We start from the raw sequence: 19748 nt of genomic DNA, 5'->3' as shown, positions 1-19748 counted from the left end.
CCGGTCCCTTTGCCGGGCCCAGCGGCCCCGCAGCCTCGCGCCAGCCCCGGTGCGGTCTGCCAGGGGCGGCAGGAGCCGCCCGGGCAGCCGGGGGAGCGAGCCGGGGGAGCTCGGGGGATCAGTGAGGTGCGGGGCTCAGCCCGCGCTCTTTGTGTAGGGGGGCAGAAAACCAGCCCAGGCTCTGTCAGATGGGCACTTTTCTTTAAACCAGACCCTTTGTGGACACGCCGCTGCCCTTCCCGAGCCGCCGTTTGGGGCGGAGAGGCCGTCGCGATCCTGCCACCCCGCTGGTGGAAATCAGCAGTGACAGGCAGACGGATGGCGATTTTCTGATAAATATTTTCTTTCATTGGTAATGTCAGTCGGTTAAATCCCAGTCTTTTTTGGGAGTCTGCCTCCCGAATGGGTGACAGAAGGACTTCAGAGCAATGTTAGCGCCAGGCTGGTTTCCATCACTAGCTCGCCTCAAGTGGCTCCTGACCCTCTGCTCCCCGCGCCGCCGTGCCGGGCTGGATCTCTCCTTGCACCCGGATTTCGCCGCTGGAAACTTGCGGGTACGAGGGCTGGGGTTGCTGGCAGTGGGAGCCTGATCTGGATGATCGCTCTGGAGAAAAATGACTTTTCCTTCCGTCTGGCAAGATAGCGCATAACGTGTCAGGATAATCCCGTATGTTTCAGGAAGAGGGGTATGATGCAATTTAGGTGTTTACATAGTGAGTTTAGGAACTTTTGTCCCCTGCTGTGGGCTGTTTCTGGGCAGAATCTCGGGCAGATCGTGTTTTCTCTCGACTCCTGTTCCCACAACTTTATAAGAGACTATTCTCTTGTTGAGCTATTCTCTCATGTATTCTGCTTGCAGTCCTGTTACCACTTTTATCAGTACATTACATCCAAAATGAGCGGGCAGTGCTGAAGTAGTAGCCCTTTTAGGTAGTGTTTTGCTTTGGGAATGATTTTGTGAATGTAAAAGCATTCTAGATTCCATTGCCAGCATCTGAGATGTGCCTGAGAGTAAAAAAAAAATAAGAAAAAAAAGAATAAAGGTATGTTATGTACATAGTACATGGATATATGTGTGTGTGTTTACAGTAGATTCAAAGTGATGGGACAAGTTCTCTTGAGTGGGCTATTGTTCTGGAACAGCAGGGGGGCCATTAAAAGTACCAGTAAAGACTGGGATTAGGGTGATTGGTAGAGCAGAGCTCTGAACCGTTGCTGTAATTTTGTGTTGTAGCAGCATTCAGAAATCCCAGCTGCAAATCACATTACACAAAGAGAAAGCCAGTCCTTGGCCTCAAAGGATGATACAGGTACAGCAAGCAGTTTGTAAGAGGAAGGAACAAAGGGGAAGCCAAATGTCTAATATTACATAGGTTAAGCCAGAGCTCAAAGTTTCCAGACAACAACTGGCCTTATATATTTTGTCTCTGTTATAATATGTTTTCATTATGAATTGAATCTTTCCTGATTATGGAATAATTTTCGAAGTACTAGCAATAATGTTTGGTGTATGGTGTGCAGAACCTGTATTTAATGTGTAAAATGAATAAACATCAAAAATTTTTGAACTGGGAGATCAGAATAATTCCAACTGGAAGTGTACAAAGTTGTTTGAATATGTCTACCTAGGGTATCATATATTCTGTAATTGTACAGTAGGAATTAAATGGAGCTTGAACTGCTTGGAATTTGTAGTGCTGTTTGAGCAACTGACCATCATGGTAACAGTGGTTTATTGCACTGCTTTGAAAGAGCTCTTGCATTTTATGTTGTCATTATGCTACTTTTAAGTAGTACTATTATTTCAAACCAGCATAATGAGATGCAAAGCATTTGGCATTCACCACTGTAAAACAAGATTTTAGTGCCAAATTCAGATCCCTGCTTGAAGGTATCTACAAAATACCATGCTTATGTAGGGTGTCGTATCAAGGAAAATGGACATCTCGGTTAAAGCAGTCTTAAAACTTTTTTGTCATGAAATAACAGAACAGCAGTTTCGACCACATTTTTACTCTTTTGGAAGGGAATGGTTTCTTACCTTAGACATGGAAGCTCTGACAAAGTGAACATAAGGTAAGTGGCCATAATAAATGGTACACTTCAGTGAGATGAATTACAAATTTGAACATGAACCTCTTCTGTCTCACCCGATTGTCCTGATCAACAAGTTATTTCAGACTGATTTCTTTAAATATGCAGTTTGAATATAAGCAAAAAAGGTTTTTTTGTTCAATTGTGAGATACAACAGAAAATATTCTTCCAAAGCTTTTATTCAGATTTTCATGACCATGATTTTTTTTGTCCAGTTCTATAAAAAAAAGACAAAATAGCGAATTTCTCATCTGACTTAATCCCAACAAAACATGACAAAACCTAAACAACAACAAAAAAAACTCAACTTCAAACAGGCAGCATGGTCCACCTTGTACAGTCTGTCAGTACTATCTCAAGTTAAACCTCTGTGTTGGCCTGTTACTGTGTTTCTGATCATAGTCTAGCAAACCTCACTTGCAAATTCTCTGTGTTTTTTTCCACCTCACCTTCTTTCTGCTTCTAACTGTTATTAAAATAATTGTAGCTAATGAACATAGAAAAATGTTATAATCCTGCACAAAATTAGCAGTGGTTGGGGATGCAGCTGATGATACCTTGGAATATCGTGTTGGCAATAACAGCAGCTGCTGGAGACACTTGCCATTTTGTGGGACACACCTGCTGGTTTAAGACTCTGCCAAGTTCATGTGAATTACAGTTTGTTGGATCTTTCTGAAAAAGATAGCAAATATTTTTTGGCTCAATAAGATGAAAAAACCATCCTGGCAGGCATCTAACTCTAACCTTTGCACTTAAATTTGTTGCTTTTCCTTAAGGTGTGTTTTTCATGTGGTGCCAGGCACAGCTGTTAATTCATTTCGCTTTTTAGAGACATTTCACATCAAATAAACATTAATATGTGTGTACATCTAGAACTGTTCACACAGCCTTTTTGTGGAGTAATTATTAACAAATCATGTTCTGATTCATGCCTGTAAATGTGTATGTTCCTGGCTGTCTTATTACACATGCAGAAGAGGAGGGTTGGATAATGGATTTTAGATCTTGTTCCTTTTTTCTAAATGTTTTAAAATATCACTCTTTCTAATTCCTGGAAGTTTTAATGCAAACATTATATCTGTTTGGTCAGGGAAAGATCTTTCTCTTTTCTAAAATATTTGGGATCATGAAAGCAAGGCGTGCAACTTGAAGTGTTGGACCTGGCTTCAGGTCTTGATGGCGATAATGTGAAGTCTCAGCTGCTGAGTAATGTAGCCGAAATCTGTGATCATTACATTTTGCCCCAAAATTACATACTAGATTTGCAATATCATTTGCAGAAAGGCTTTTGTTTCAGCAAAACTTGTTCTTTCTGACAAAACACCAAACCTGCTTTCAGTCAGAACATCTGTCTATGTTTAGTATGAATGAATATTTGAATACAAAGGATTGGAGGTATCCACTGCAAAACAATTGAGGTTATTGTAAGTTGCAATAGCAACTTACATTAGAAAAATAATAAATATCATTTGCTGTCTTGTGCTGTAGGAAGAGATGACTGAGGTTTTTATCTAATGGATATAGCAAATATGTATCTTTTTAATGAGTTAGTTACTGTGGTGTTACATAAAAAGTGACACTTAAAACTGGACTAAAAATTAATTAAACTGTCTCAACAATGAAGCCTCACAGGTAAACTGCTTCAGGGAGGTTGTCTTGACTGTGACTTTTGTATCATACATAGAGAAGTACCTGGTTAATTTCAGTCATGCTGAAAATGGCTTTTTCCTTGCTGGAATGAATGTATGTCTAGGATAAGTTATCAAAACTTCAGTGGCCTTGAGAACATAGAAGAGCACATGCATCCCCAGCAGTGCAAGGCTGACAGCTGTATTGACTCAAAGATACAGGCACTATGGTAGCCAAGCTAATTTTTCTGGTGCTTCTAGGCTTAAGTGCCTCTCACCTGGTGCTGGGAGAAAAAGTTCTGCAGCTGCAGCACAAGCATAGAACAGAACCACTTCAGACAGTAAAATGCAGGTAACTGAAAGGTACTGCTTGTGGCTCAGAAGACATATTGGTTTTTATGATGGTCAGTGTCAAACTGAGAGTGAAATGTGTCTTGCAAATAGAAATTCTGTGTTCATGTGAAATGATATTCAGTGGACTTGAAATAAACTGGTGTAACCAGTTTAAAACCACCAGTTTTAAACCTTTTTTTTTTAAAAAATAAAAAAGTTCTGATACCTAAAGATCTGTGCATCTGCTTCTCTGAGAAAATGGATTATTTTGTTTTGAAATTAGAATAAGGTACAAAATGTTTGGAAAGACTGTCTGCAGGATATGTGGAATGTCAGTATAATTGTGGGTTTGTTTTGAAGCAGTTAAGTACCTTTTGGGTAAAGGGGCTGTAAAGAAATTGTAACTATTGCTGTTTGTATTGCAGTAGTTTATTGTGGATCAATTCTCAGTTGAGATGCCTTTGTGTCAGGTGGTGTTTTATTAGGTGTAATAAAACAAAAGCATTTATCCAACTGCATTTATCTCAGAGTCTGAGAAATACCATGTAGAAGGAGGGATTGTGTTGATAGTTTTATATTTTGTGTTGATCGTTTTACATTTTTATGGTATCAGCAGCTAAATTCTATCACAGAAGCTTAATCTGAGCAAGTACCCAGGCTTCCTGTGTAATCAAAAGAGAGATAAATAACCTTCTGGTGGTAGGTATCTGAATTTGCAGCTATGACTCTCTCTACTATGCCAGTCTGCTTTGGTATCAAAGTGCATAGGCATCCTTGCCTGTAATAGTGCAAGTGAAATGAGGGCTGCAGCCTTCCTGAAGGGAGTACTGTGAGTGCCTAGTATTTCCCAGGCAGTGCCCTGGATGTCAGCTAGAAAAGGAAAGTTTGTGCTGTTTGTCTGATCTAGATTGTAGATAAATATGCGGTGTGTCCTAATTAGGAGTTTTATTTAAGGAACATTAGTGATTTAACACCCCAATCTAATTACTCGTAAGCTTCTTGCTAATTTTGCAATTAGTGCTAGAGCAAGACTTTTTATGGAAAATTCACCCTTAAGGAAATCAGAACCACTAACTTTTAGTGTTTGTAGAAAGCTTTATTTCTGTAACAAAGTTGTGTAGACAATGCCTATAAGGAAATAGTAGTACTTGTACATGATGGCAAATACATAAAACGTATCAAGTGCTTTCCAAAAAAAGTTACAGTCCGTTTTTGAAACCCAAATGACTCTGGCTTTAGAATGTGCATCTGTAGGATCAAATTCTGCTCAGATATTACCTAGTGGAGAAGGCATGCTTGAATCACTTTATATACCACAGTCATCTTTGGCCTTCAGAGGATGAGGAGGAGGACTCAGGGTGTAGCCAGGGTTTACTGGCTGTATGCTCTTGCAGTTTATAGCCAAGGCAGCTTTTTATAAACATAGATGATACAGTGTAACTTGGAGCAGCCGTAAGGCCACTCTAAAATGTAGCATGGCCTTAGAAGGATAAAGGTGTTCTTGTAGCTTGTTTCCAGGTAATTGATGCTGTGCATTTCAGTTGGACAGAGAACATGGTGGAGAATATCCTGGCCCATCAACCAGGTGGTCATAACAGTTTTCTCCTTAGAGAAAGACTCTCCAGTGTTGTCTCAGTTTTGGTGAGCAGACTTGCTCTTTCTAGGGATTGATAAATTTGACTAATACTTAGTACTGGAAGGCAGTTCGTGTTTTGCAGAACTAAAACGTAATAATTTTATCTCTTTAAAATGCTAGTTTTTTAATGTTTTGGAAGATGGGGAGCTTTGTATCCACTCTGGAGTAATATAATATAAATAAGGTCTGGAGAGAGAGAGCTGTTTATTCATTAAATGGATGTAGCTGGAAAAGAAACAAACAAGCTCTCAGGCTCAGAATACCTTATTCCCGATTGCACTGATGAAGCAATTAAGCCTAAAAGCTTGTCACTTGTTTTTATTGTGCAACAGTTGTAGCAGGCTTTTAAACTAATCTTTTGCTTATTTGTCTTTGTAAAAGAAAATGGTTCATCCATAGGCAGAGCTGCTGTGTGCTTGGGAGTGTGGACATGTGCATTTAATGCAAAACAGTCAGAGCTGCTTCAGCATGCAAGATCGTGCCCTGGGCTCACGATTCCTCAGTCCTGTCACATCTCTTCCTTTCCCAGCAGGACATGCTCGTCTACATCCCAGTGTGCCAACACAGCCATATAAAGGAAAGGATATAAAAACACTGCAAGCCACTCTGCTCTGCTTCTACTTCCTACCACAGATGCTGTTTTTGATGTCAAGTGGCCCGGTACTTCCTTGACCCCTTTCACTAACCTCACTGAATGTGTTTTAGCGTCAAATAATTTGGCTCTTACTTTAGCCCCAGGTTCAATTTTCTCATTGTTCACACCTCATATATGCTAATGAATTCAGTATCCCTACCAGCATTGGAGTAGTTGTTCCTTGTGAAGAGGGGCAGGGGCGCAAATAAGGCATTGTTGGCTGGCTAATTTCCTTCAGGGTCTGCTCTGGACCAACAGTATGGGCATAGATCCTGCCAAGTTTGGCTTCCTCTGGGACATTTCTCTAGCACTCTCACAGGAGGTCTTCTGCCTTTAACTAACCCCTCATGCCTGCAATAAAAAGGGCTTGGAAGCACTCCTGTGTGTCAGATCTAGCTGGGCTTTAATATGAACACTACCAGTAAAGAGACCCTAGCCCTGATGGTGACCATACCTTAATGTACAGAGGGGTGAGTGGATGGTGACAGCCATCAGTAGTTTTACTCCAATCCTGTATCCACCGAAATTTTGGTATCTAATCATCTTTTCTATGCTTCCAGACATATTCTTTCTTCTTTTGAAAGGAAATGTGTGTACAAACAGCACCCAGGACCTGCAGGACAGTGTAATAGACAGCCAGTGCCTTGAACAGACAGCCAGTGCCTTGAGAACAGAATTGTTCCTCAGGGTGGGGAACCCTATCTCAGTGAGTTAAGGCTGGCTCATGGAACTTTCATCCACAGGGTGAAATTTTTGTGTGTTTCATCTACTGGTGTAACTACTGATCAGGCTTTCTGTATTTATGTGTGCATTAATACTTGCTGCAGCTATTTCCTTCCAGAATCCTGAGGGATTTTTTTTTGTTTGTTTGTTTCCTCAGAAAACGTGGAATTTTATTCCTTGGTACAGGACTGGGAGGTTTTGCATTGGTGATGTTCTCCCTGTCCCCCCATCATATTCCCTCAACTTTTAGTCAAACAGAGGATGTCTGAGGTTGATGTTACATTTCCCTTACAAAGCTTTAGTTAAAGGCACTGGATTAGGGGAACTGTGCAGGTGTTGCAGGAGGAGGAATCCTGGGCACGCAAAGGGAGAGCCCACAGCAGCTGGGCAGCGTCCTGCTGGCTGCGGTATCTGCTGCTGCTGCTGAAGCACTCCATGGGCCAGGGGAAGTCATGTTCCAGTGGACCTGAATACCTGATCAGTTATTCATCTGGTTGCCAGCACTGCAAGTGGGCAGAAGTGAGGTGGCTTTAGTATGTTCTTTATATACTTTTCAAAAATGAAAAACACTACTTTCAAAATGTTTTCTCATTATTAGTTTTAAATACAGTTACTGCAAATTGCGTCTGCTAGAAAATGCAATCAAAGGTCCTCATTATTTGATGTGGACATTGAAATGCAATAGCATTTCAACACCTTTGGGCTTTAGCGGCCTAGGTCCTTTACAGACATACAACAAAGGGCAGTCCCTGCTCCCCAAAACTTTCAGTCTATCAGACGAGAGAAGAGTGAGGGGAAATTAGGTAGTGTCCACAGGGACAAATAAGATAGAAAAAAAATTTAAGTCAGAGGAGTTTCATTAGCTAAGAACTCATTCCATTTCTGGTTTTCTGTTTTATATAGTAAGCCATCGTTATACTAGCTAGGTCTGAATATTTTTAATACTGTAATTTAAGTAAAATCCATAAGATTTAAAAAAGTCAGTTCAGTTCCAGTGAGTAGGACTGAATTTGTCAGCAATTCAAGAGCAAGTACCACAGAACATAGTATGCCCTGGAAACAGGATGAAAGGAGAATGTTGGTCTATTTTTAAGGGACAAAGCCAGTTATTCAGTACTTTGGATTGTCTGCAGGTGTGTCAAGTCATGCATGGCCATACCCATTCATGTAACATAGTGACTGCACGGCAGGTAAATTTGTCTGGTCTGGTTTGTGATGCACGATGAGGGTGATGGACCACAGCAGTGTGCTGTAGCTGTTTGCACCAGTTGTCTGGTCTAGAAATCCAAAAAATGTACACACAAAGACAAGCATAGGCACTTATGTCATCTACCCTTCGCTCTTGACTCAATGCAAGCGTCCTCTTCCACACTGGGGATGAGAATGTTTGAGAGGCCATTGTGAGGTGGTGGAGTGTGGTGGCGCTTGTAGGCTGGCTATGTGCATTCCAAAAGGTTTTAATCAGTGCTGATTAAATAGGTTGGCACTTGGGAATGCCTAAGTGTGGGCCCAGGTGTCTTCCATGCTTAAATGTTAGCTCATCTTCTCAGAAAGGACAGCAATGTTTTGGCTGCTATGGCAGCATATTTGCTGAACTCACAGTTGTGGAGGAAACATACCCTCTTTTTTTTTTTTTGTCCTACTAGTGGGCTGGGTGCACATATGTGAATTCTTTCTCCTTTCAAACACGCACACTTCTCACACAGAGCCTGCTGCTTGGGAAAGGCACATCTCCTTCGTAAAAGTTACAGTTTGGTATATAAAACATGAGATTGAACCCAAAGCCAGAAAATATTTGTGTAGTTTTGCTACACAATGAGCTATTTGCTGATTCCTGCATCTTTCCTGTATTGTTTCTACATTTTTGTCTTCATTCATTGTTGGTAAGACATCGACAGGTCATGGATACCACTGAAAGAGTAAATACGTTATTTAGTCTCCTTTTATTGATGATGTGTACTTTCACAAAAACTTTGCAGCCATAGAGAAAAGACATCAGGGCATTTTAAGAGGGAGTGGATCAAGTGTGATACAGAATGCTGTTTTGCTTTGGTGTTTAAGCACAGAACATGGGTGGGAGTTCTGCTAACCTGGGAACCAGTGAGACTCAACAACTTACACTACTTTATGTATAACTATAATATTACAACAGACTTCAAATTGCTTTCTCAAAATCCTTTGTTTTTTTCTTGCTAATTTTAAAAAAGCTACAGATTTACAGATCATTTCATATTGGCACTTACTAAATTTCAGCCAACATTTGACAGCTGAAAACGACAAGCGCCATTTCCAGCTCCCAGCTGGTGCTGCCACTGGCTACTGATGACCTTTCCTCTTCTCTTCCATAGATAATGGTTCAGAAGTGAGATAATAAGATATATTAAAGAAAAGCAGAAAAAAACGAAAAAAACAGACACTCATCCCTCACCACCCAGTTTTCATTTTGTGGGTCCATTGGCCGTTTTTGTGAAAATTTGGGAAGCCACCAGTTGTTCTTCTGTTTCAAATGGCATTTAAATTCCTTTCCAAAACTGTTCTTCTAAAGTACTATAATGACTACTGAAAACAAAGACATGAATGAAGGTTAAAGTGCCTATCAATAAACTAAAAATACATGATTACTACTGAGATAAATGGTTAAAATTATGCCCTGTTAAATGTTATTTTTAGTACCATTTTTTCTATTATCCTAGCAGTTTGCCTGGGATTGAGGATTTCCATAGATAAGTACGCTCTCTTTCTTCTTCCCCCATCCCCTTAAATAGTGTGGCTTCTTTTTACAGGGACTTGATGACAAATCATCTAAAGTTAATTTGTTAGTGTCCTAAACAGTGCTGAGCAGAATATAGCTGTTCTCATTAGCTCTCTTACTGCCGAAGTGTCAGCACAAAACTCTTGAGGACCTGTTTGTAACATGAGTATGTCTTGATTTGTTTAATACACATTTTTATCCAATCATGGAGATGGAATTTAGCTGTGCTCTGGCTTCCGAATCCTTTGTGAATTAGTATTAAGTGACCAAAATCAATTGAAAATGTCTAAAGACTTAGTGTGATTGATGGACATGGTTTTGTTTGCAGAGTGACTAGGTTTTAAAATAGTTGAAGGTTTGCTTAAACATCAGGCTACAGAGTTATTTACTTCTAAGTGAAGAACTTCTGGTAGCTGTCTACTATCAGCACATGCCTTCTTGAGAAGTGTACTTCTTTTTGTGGGGTTAATATGATGTCATGCTGTCATAGCAATGCAAAATATTTTATGTGATGTAAGATTAATGCTGTAGCTTTTTCTGATGCTGCTTCGGTTGCTGATTTCCTCTGGATTTTGTTTCAAAAGTGTTCTTATGCTGATAACTGATACTGAGATTTTACTTGTGTGGATTGGTCATGCTGGAGGATACTGAAAAATGCTTTGATGTATGGGGGGTTTTTTTGGTGTTTGTATGTATATAATCACAGGCATTGAAATTTGCTAGATATTGCTCATGATTCTCAACAAATCAGTAATTAAGCACACTAATATCCTGGAAAAAGGAGCATAATCCAAGGAGTGAGAATCCCTGAAAAGGACTTACAGTCTTTGTTCAGAATAGTACTTTATCTGTTTGTTGTCCCTGAAAAGAGGAATTAGATTTCTTTGCTGTAAGTAAGTCCTAAGGAGTTAAAAAAAAATCAATTTAAGAGCTGAAAAATTGGATTAATATCCCAAGGTTATCTGGGAAATGTTTGCTCATGTAATGGCCAAAGATTGCTTTAAATATTTTATCAAGGTAGCACTGGTAGTTTCACTGTGAATTGTGTGTGTCCTGGGAAGATGAGAGGGCTGTGTTTTGAAACATTCACTGCACCATGCTTAGTTAATGCACTGATGCTGCATAAGATTTGAAGATGTTATATTTTACTTTAAAAAAAAAAGCCATTTATAATATCAATATGACTAATGTATTCTGGGATGCAGTTTGCCATATTCTCTTAATTTTGGCATGGGAAGAGAGCAAGCGAAAAATGTGTATGTGTGGGGCTTTTTTTGTTTTGTTTGAATCACAAGACAGAACACAGGACTTTGAGCCTTTGTGCTGCAGGAAATGAGAGCATAAGCAGTCTATATCTGTGACATGACAAATGGGGCCACCATTTCAGTCTTCCATGGCATGCCAATAACACAGCTCAGTTAATGCTGGAGGACTCGTACCCCATCACAAAATTTAAAGTATTCATTGGTGTTGGATATTGCTTCCTCCAGTGCTGCCCAGCCTCTTTCCAGTTTGTAACTGTGGCAACATATTTATGTGTTCTTCATTCTCAAATACCGAGCCTGAGTATAATTCTCCAGTGTGGCAATATGTTCCTATTGTGTGTGTATAAATCAGTGTGTGGACATATATATGTATATGTATATATATATGTAGTTTCTGATTAATATTTCCCAAGAAGCTGGAAGTTATCCTGTAATCCAAATTAATTTGTACAAAATTAATTTTGAGGAGGTGATTCCTGAAACATAGTAAAAGTACCTTCAGGAGTCGAACTTTGTAAAGTTTATGCTTTTCTGACAAATTCAACACTCATGGCAGAAGGTGCTTGTTCATGAAGGCTAGAAGATAAAGTGACCACCTTGCATAAATGTTACCAGCCTGTATCCAGAGCTTCAGCATTCAGTTAGATATGCTGCTTTATTAAAAAAAAATAAAAACCCCGTGCATGCACTTTGGCAATTTGTCATTGCTTTTCAAGCTTATTAACTCATTAAGTAGCATTTAATGAGGATAAGCACAAAGTAATTAATTTATGCAGTATGTTTATTGCTTCCCTAATGAATTTATGTATTAGAGTTCCTCAATGAATACATTAATGTATTTTTATATTTTGTATACATTTGGTTTTCTAAACAAACAAAAACATTTCTTCATGGTCTTTATTCCAGGCTGCAGATTGTCTATATAATATCCCCTGGTTTAAGCATGGTGTAGAGTTTTCATAGAATGGACCTTGCCAACATCAACGCTTGTGAACCTGTTAGTCCTGGTTGGAGTGTTCAGTAGTGTGTTGCACAAGTTACACTGGAAACTTAGTTTATTGTTTTTCCTAATGGAAAAATCGGGACATTTTTAGGAAATTACCATTTCCTAAATAGTAGCTATTGTAAATTAAGTTCCTGCTTTGGGAGATTGAGGAATTGAGTAGTCTGATGTGATGTATGGAAACAACCTATTTGCCAGTAGAGAAGTGCACTGGGTGTGGGTATCTGTGTGTTGGTAGCAGTGAGGCTGCAGAGTTGTTGGGTCTGAGAAGAGAAGAGAAGAGGGGCTGCTCTGTGAGGACCACAGTTCCAGCTGACTCCACGGACCCTCTGTACCCACATCTGAGCCCCTCAGTCAGGCCTCTATGAAAATATTTATTTAAGAGAGGGGAATACAGCACACAGCAGTGAGAGGAAAAAAGGTGTGAGGAAACAACCTTGCGAGCACCCTGGTTAGAGAGAAAAAAGGAGAGGAAGTGCGCAGTGATAGAGCAGGTATTTCCCTGCGTGCTGTGGAAGGAGTGATTTTTATTTCCCTGCAGCCCATGGAGAACCATGCTGGAGCAGCTAGGTGTCCACACTGCAGCCATGGAGAAACCCACCCTGGAGAGGGCAGACATGGCCTGAAGGAACTGCAGCCAGTGGAGGGCCCACAGGGGCCTTCAGATTGTGAGAAGGACCCATGTTGGAGCTATTTATGGAGAGCTCATGTTGGATCAGTGGAAAAGTTTCAGAAGGAAGGAGTGACACAGAGAAACCGGTTGTGGTCCATAGACTAACCCCAAACCCCATTCCCCCATCTTCCTGCAGGGGTGGGAGAAGGAATCAGAAGACTCATAATGGAGGAGGGAAATGGAGCCTGAGAAGAAGGGTTGGGTTCATTCATGTCTTTGTTTCTCACTGTTCTACTCTAATTTGCAAATATTTAAATTAATTTTCCCCAAATCAAGTCTGTTTTGTCCATACTGGTAACTGGTAAGGGATCTCCCTGTCTTTATCAGGATCCATGATCTTTTCCATCTTGTTGTCTGCCTTTTGAGGAGGAAGGGCGAGAGAGCAGCTGGATGGATGCCTGAAAGCTGGCCAGCATCAACCTTCAGCAACAACCGATACAATTATTTGCATATGGGCTACCAAATCACAAATACGAACTCCTGTAATCTGCAACTGAATTGTCAGATTATGAATCTCTAATAAATTTCATAGTTTGTGATCTGTAATATTTATGAAAATAATAGACTGAAGTATATGCAGGTTTTTTCTTTTTCTCATTTTTGGAGACTAAGTACTGAACCTATGCTATCTTGCAACTCTTGGACTCACCTTTTAAAGAATTAATTGTAATAATTGTGGTTGTAAGTGACATATTTAACCACAAGGTTCCTTCTGCCTTCCAGGTAACTCATCATACTTTTACATAATTTACATTAAGAACATTGAATGTGGAAATTATGGATTAACGCTTGGGCATCTGTCTTTTTTTATGGTGATGTGTTTGGGTGCTAAAAGAGACCAGGCAGTTTATTAAAATAGGTTTGTGGGAGGGGTGGCAAATTTATTTGAAAAAAGAATAAAATTATTTCAAGAATGTATAGCAAAACTAAATGCATTGTGCATATGATCATGTGACAAAAATAACCAGGTAAAATAGCTTAAGGAGAAGAATTTATCAATTGGCAGCACAAACTAATTAAGGGCTGGTTTTGCAATTGAGACGATCCTCCACATTGCAACCTCTGCAGGCAAAGCAGGAACTGTAATCTCTGGCACTGAACGTAGTGCAGCTGAAATGCTCTTGCATCTTCATGGACATGTGTTTAATGTGTCTTTTTCCCTTGAAGCTATGCGTTACTACGTATACAAATTGTGTGAGAAATTGGTGTGCAGCACCAAAAGGTTGTTCTGGAAAAAAGGATACTTTTTCTTGCTGTAGTCTGAGATTTAAGGCATTATGTATGTGTAATGGTTTCAGAAAATATGGGAACCCCAGCTATGTGGTCAAGAAAATTTTCTCTAAGCCTGTGTTTTTGTATATATTGCAGCTAAAAACTCATCCTTTAAGGGACATCACACTGATCTTGATTTAGTCTATTATGTTGTCTGTGAATATATTATATTAATTGAGTTTAGTTCAATTTAATCTTAAAAGCACATCACTATAATTTATTCACTGTCTTTTAAACCAAGAAAATTGCATTTATTTAAAGTAATTCAAAAGAAGCAAAAATTTCTCCCTCATTAAATAAGGTATCTGCAAAATCTTGGTTCTTCTCTAAGCACAAAGAAGACTGCAGTTTATCGTTTAATACTTTATTTTGTAGCAGTGTGGAAATACTGCCTTTTTAATTGCAACCGCTGTAACACAACAAATGCAGTTAATTTCTGCCAGAGGACTTTATGAACTGTTTCATGAACTACTATATGATAGAAAGTAGCAAGCAAAATCCATTAAAATAAGATGAACTGCAGAGTTCTGTGACAAAACCTCTTCATTTGAGGGGAAGTGTCCCTTTTTATGTAGGTATTAATATTCTATAATGCCCATATTAATATTCTAATCACCAAATTTCCCCTTTTTCCTGTCTTTGTTTCTTGCACACATTCCCCTGTACTGCATCACATCCACTAAAACCAGTGGAGTTGACCAAAATGTATGTGAACAATTGCAAACACCACAGACTGAACTGGCTTTCACAGCCTTATGGCCTTGGCTTCTTGTGGGATATGCCCAGCCACTGCCCTGGAGGGATGTCTGCTGAGATAAGAAGATTGAGTACTCTCCCAGCAGGACTCCCTGGAAAGTCAACTACTTTTGGGTCATGGCAAGGAAAGGTAGACCCACAATCCTTTGGGAGACACTATGCAGATCGTTCTGTAACCCATTGGTCTATCCCAGACCCTCTGTAATCCATTGGTCCCCTTGCTGATCCCCTGTATACCTATAAAAGAAGACCAATTGACCCCTGTGGGGGAGAGGTCGTCCGTGGCTCTTCCCTTCCCCGGAGGGGACACACAATAAAGCTCCCTTCGTGCGGAACCAGCCACGCGGGTCTTCTCGTCTCTCTCTCTGGTCTGGCTTGGCCTGGAGGCTGCCCTGCAGAGCTGAGCTGGAATCACGAGCTGATATCACTAAAGAGCACGAGCTGATATCACTGAAGAGCTGACAGCCTCTGCAAGGGCTCCTCTGCCAGCAGCTGAGAGGAAGACACCGGACCTCGGGAAGGCGATTCCTTTCAGGACCATCTCCCCGGACTGGTCATCTCTTCCTGGGTCACAGCCTCAGACCCCACCACCAGCTGTAATAGCTTCTAATGACAGCTGTCTCTGTTTTGACCAGATTTTGAGCTGTACAGGTTTACTTCCCTGATTTTTTTCTTGTTCTAGTGATGGGATTAAGCCTTTCATTCTCAGTTTGAATGCAAGGTAAATACTATTTATCTCTGCCCAGAGAAGGGCAGCAAAGGTTGTGAAGGGTCTGGGATGCCTATGCTCTGAGGAGCAGCTGAGGGAGCTGGAGGTGTTCAGCCTGGACAAAAGGAGGCTCAGGGCTGGGCTTGCTGCTCTCTACAACCACCTGAAAGGAGGCTGTAGCCAGCTGGGGGTCAGCCTCTTCTCCCAGGCAGCCAGTGACAGGACAAGAGGACACAGTCTCAAGCTCCACCAGGAGAGGTTTAGGTTGGACATCAGGAGGACTTTCTTCTTAGGAAGGGTAATCACCTTCCATTGAAATGGGCTGCCCAGGGAGGTGCTGAAGTCACCATCCCTGGAGGTGTTTAAGGAAAGACTGGATGGGGCACTCATTGCCATGGTCTAAGTGATGTGATGATGTTCAGTCACAGGCTGGAGTCTGTGATGATCTCAGAGGTGTTTTCCAGCCTAACTGATTGTCTGATTCTGTGTATCAGCTCTGCAAATCTGGAGTGAATTGCACTGTTCCTGGTGTAATTTGGTTTAGCTCCAGGGTAAGTCAGTGCTGTCATACCGATTTGCAGAAGCAAAGACGGGATCTCAAAAACACATTTACAGTAATGCTAATGTAATAAATGGTACTGTTTATTAGTAATAAATATAGCATAAATATAATAATACTTTAGATCAGAAATCTTGTAGGAGTGCGCTAAAATTGAGTAAATATTTTTTGTTAGAGACTCTCAAATTTTCCATTTGGTTTAAAAGTATAAAGAACCATTTGTAAGAAAAAAACCCCCGTATCTTATGCAGAATTAAGATGGGCTCCTTGCTTCTGCCTTCCAGGTTGCTCACCATACCTTTACATAATTCACATTTAGAGCACTAAATGTGCACATTATGGATTACTGGTTAGACATCTGTGTTGTGGTTTATTTTTTGACGATGTGTTTTGGGGGTAAAAGAGAATAGAAAACTTACTAAAATATGTTTGGGGGAGGGGCGGCAAAAAGAGCAGGATTTGCGTTCATAGGTAAGATAATGCTACCAAAGGTGTCTTACCAGAGGTTCTCAAAGACAGAGTTTTGGTCATACTCATTTTATAGGTGAGAAATTTTGTCCTCAGAAGAGGAGGCAAAGTAAATCCCTTAAAATACCACAGGTTTGCTCTAAAATAACTGTCTTGTTTATGTACGAGCATGCATTAGAAAAGCACCACTGACAGTGGATCAGTTGCACTCCTTAGAAACAGTGCGAACAAAAGAGGAACTGTGTCTATTCTTTATTTGGTCTCTGCTTTGTTTCATAAGTCACAGTTTTCTAAAATTTCCTTTTGTGTACACTTAAAACAGAAAATAGTGAAAATCTCGTGAAGGATTTGTGAGAATGAATAAATGCACTTAGTAAATGTGCATAAGAGATTTCCTTTCTCTAAAACAGACCTCTTAACAGCCATTCATCAGTCTTCTATATGCATGTAAGAACAAATCTTTGAATTAATTTATTATTCACAGTTTTTAGGAATACATACTTTAAGTATGATTAAGCGTTAGCCAAAAAGACAATCTTGTGCTTCCACAGTGATGACTTTATCTGCTTAATGAAGCCAGAGTTGAATCTCAGCAGGTATTTTAGCAGTATTGCTACCTCAGCATTTCAAAGTGCTAGTCATTTAATCATCATGTGTTCAGTCTGGCAGACCTTAAATTAATATTTTTAGATTTCGAAGGATGCTTCTATTTGTTCATGTATATATGTATATATAAAAGACGTAATTGTATATCTAGCAATAAGTGTTAGTGAATTTGATTGCATGAGATAGATGTTTTGCAGAAATGCTCAAAAAAGAACCCCTTTTTAGCTGTCAGTTTTCTGAGGGCTTCTCAAGTAGTTTTACCAGGAGCATTTGCTGGCTGTCTTTTGAAAGAACAAGTGTTGGCCATGGATGCCATGCTTGAGGGAAGACAGGGGATAGATTACATCAATGTTACTGATAAATCAAAAATGAGACACTCACAGATGTTGCACTATAATGCACATATTTATGTTGTAATATGCAGTATAAAAGGAGTAAGGACAGAGGTGTACTTAACTTGCTTGGGTTCCTTATTGAATATGTGGAGAAAAGTGATTTTTCCATTCTGCATACGCTGCAAGTGACTGAAGAATGGAAAATGGGAAGAAGAGGATTCTTCAACTAAACAGTTGTTTTGCATGGTGCCCAGTAATAAATGAGAAAACCTATTGCAGTTCCCCTGTTTGCAGGGTTTCTCTGTGTGCCTGCTGGTTTGTGAAAATGCTGATGTGAGATTTACAGGAGACATTGTGCATGTGGGGCTTCTGTGTGGACACAGAGATAGCATTTGCAAGCTGATGAAATTTATTCTCATGGATAGCTTAAGTGATGTGACCTGTCAAGGTAATGAATGAAATATTGTACTTAGGCAGGAATATTACAATGGCCACTCTATGCCTAGATGATGTTTCCTAAATTGAAAAACAGGTTTATTAATGGTGTTCTTATAAAGGCAGGGCTAATCTAGAATTCTGCTACCGTATTTAATTAACAAGTCAGCTATTAATGATTCATGCAGTTCGGATTGCAAAGTGAGTGATGATCAATTTTTTGCAGTGCTGTGTTCACAGCTGTGAAAAGGTGGTTGCACACCTTGGAAAGCTAATCTAGAAATATAGATCAATATTTGATTCTGCCTTTTGCTGATGTTAATCTAGTAGAAAGAAGTGTTCACATATTCTTAACCCTTTTTATGATTTAAGCTTCCTGCTTATTTATTTCTTTAAAAATACTATTTTTTTTGTAAAAAAGTTTATTTATATGATAATCTTGTATCAGGCGAATTTCTTGGGAGTAAACAGGCCATTCAAAATACAGCATGTTGCTTCTCAAGTCTTGAAATCTGTGTTTTGTAAATTACTTGATACAAACCAGGGGATGAGTCTCCAGCTTTCTTGAGGAGAAGGGCTTGTGTAGTGCTGGGAGCTCAGCTGTGTGCCCCCAGTTTGGGTGACTGGAAGCTGTACCTGCAGATGCGCATGTGAAGGCAAACAGCAGAAGTACTGGACTGTGACAATGACAGCAGCAGACGCAAGTAGCTGGAGTGTGGAGTGTGACCCCCACACTATTGTCTTCGAGCATATGTAGTGCTGTGGCAGCCAGCACAGATGGCAGGAGTGTGGAAAGGAAACCTGATGGGAAGTTGGGCTGATTTATCTGCCATTGCCTCCTCTCCTTTTGTTGTGTCATTAGTGGTATGCTGAGGAAATGGGACAATAAAGACATACTCCGAGAGGGTATAATGGTTCAGTAGTGAAAAATGTTAATGAAGTGTTGGAAAAAAAGCTTTTGGGAGTGTAGTGTTCGCATGTCAATATATATTGCCTTTTTAATGGGAAAGGTTCCCTAATGTTAATGGCCTGGTCATGATTTAATGCAAAAGGTGCTGTCTTTCGGCTCTAAAACAAGCAGAAAGTGGGAAGGGAAATGAGAAGAAAAACATGTGATTCTTCTGTATTTAAAGTACACATTAGTAGACTTTATGAGCTGTGAATAGCGAACAAAAGAAGGATGTATGAAGTGATATAAAATAGATCTCAAGAGGACAATTTAATGTGTAAGTTCTAGGCAAAAACCCCTCAAACTCTTTAAAATTGCATAGATTGCAAATTTTCCAGTCAAGTGACACAAAGGAAAAGCAGGGAGAAACGTTTGGAGTACAGTGTGAAGCTCTGTTTGTGCTGGAGCTGTTGTTCAAGGCTGGTGCCTGGCCAGTTTTAGTCAGAGCAGACTAAAAGCTCTGACATTTGGCCAGAGCTCATTGCTGGATGTAGCTGAGATTATCTGAACTACTTTATCACTAGGCTGCTGATCCAATGAGCTGCTTTAGGGTCCTAAATATTGTAGTAGCCTCTAAAAGGTCATCCTTTCCTCTAGACTGGTTACTCATAGCTTAATATGGCAGAAGTTTCATTTGCAAGGGAGGTAAGAGAGAGATATTAAACCCATTCAGTTAGCTGACACTTTCTTTTTCTGAGCCAGTCTGCACTGTCTAACCCTGCAGAACTAAACTTATAGACAGCATTGTTCTCTCACTTTGCTTGGCCGTATATGCAAGAGCAAATGCACGATGGTGCAGAAGAAATGAGGTATGTCCTGAAGTTACATATCTTACTTCACTCCACTTGTTAATTTGTGATGGTATATAAGGACAAATTATTTAAAAGGGTTTTCCATAATAAAGGGCTCTTTCC

General features: G+C 40.0%; 1 protein-coding gene across 1 annotated transcript in view; it reads left to right on the top strand.

Annotated features, from left to right (window-relative positions):
• The window catches only part of MYO16 (myosin XVI), a 371250-nt gene that overhangs the window by 592 nt on the left and 350910 nt on the right, over window positions 1-19748 (top strand). The window lies entirely within an intron of this gene.

This window comes from Corvus brachyrhynchos, unplaced genomic scaffold, assembly GCF_000691975.1.
Source record: "Corvus brachyrhynchos isolate BGI_N302 unplaced genomic scaffold, ASM69197v1 scaffold83, whole genome shotgun sequence".
In the NCBI taxonomy this organism is placed as follows: Eukaryota; Metazoa; Chordata; class Aves; order Passeriformes; family Corvidae; genus Corvus; species Corvus brachyrhynchos.
Note: the sequence above shows the minus strand (reverse complement) of the source record. Positions and strands in the feature narration are given on the sequence as shown.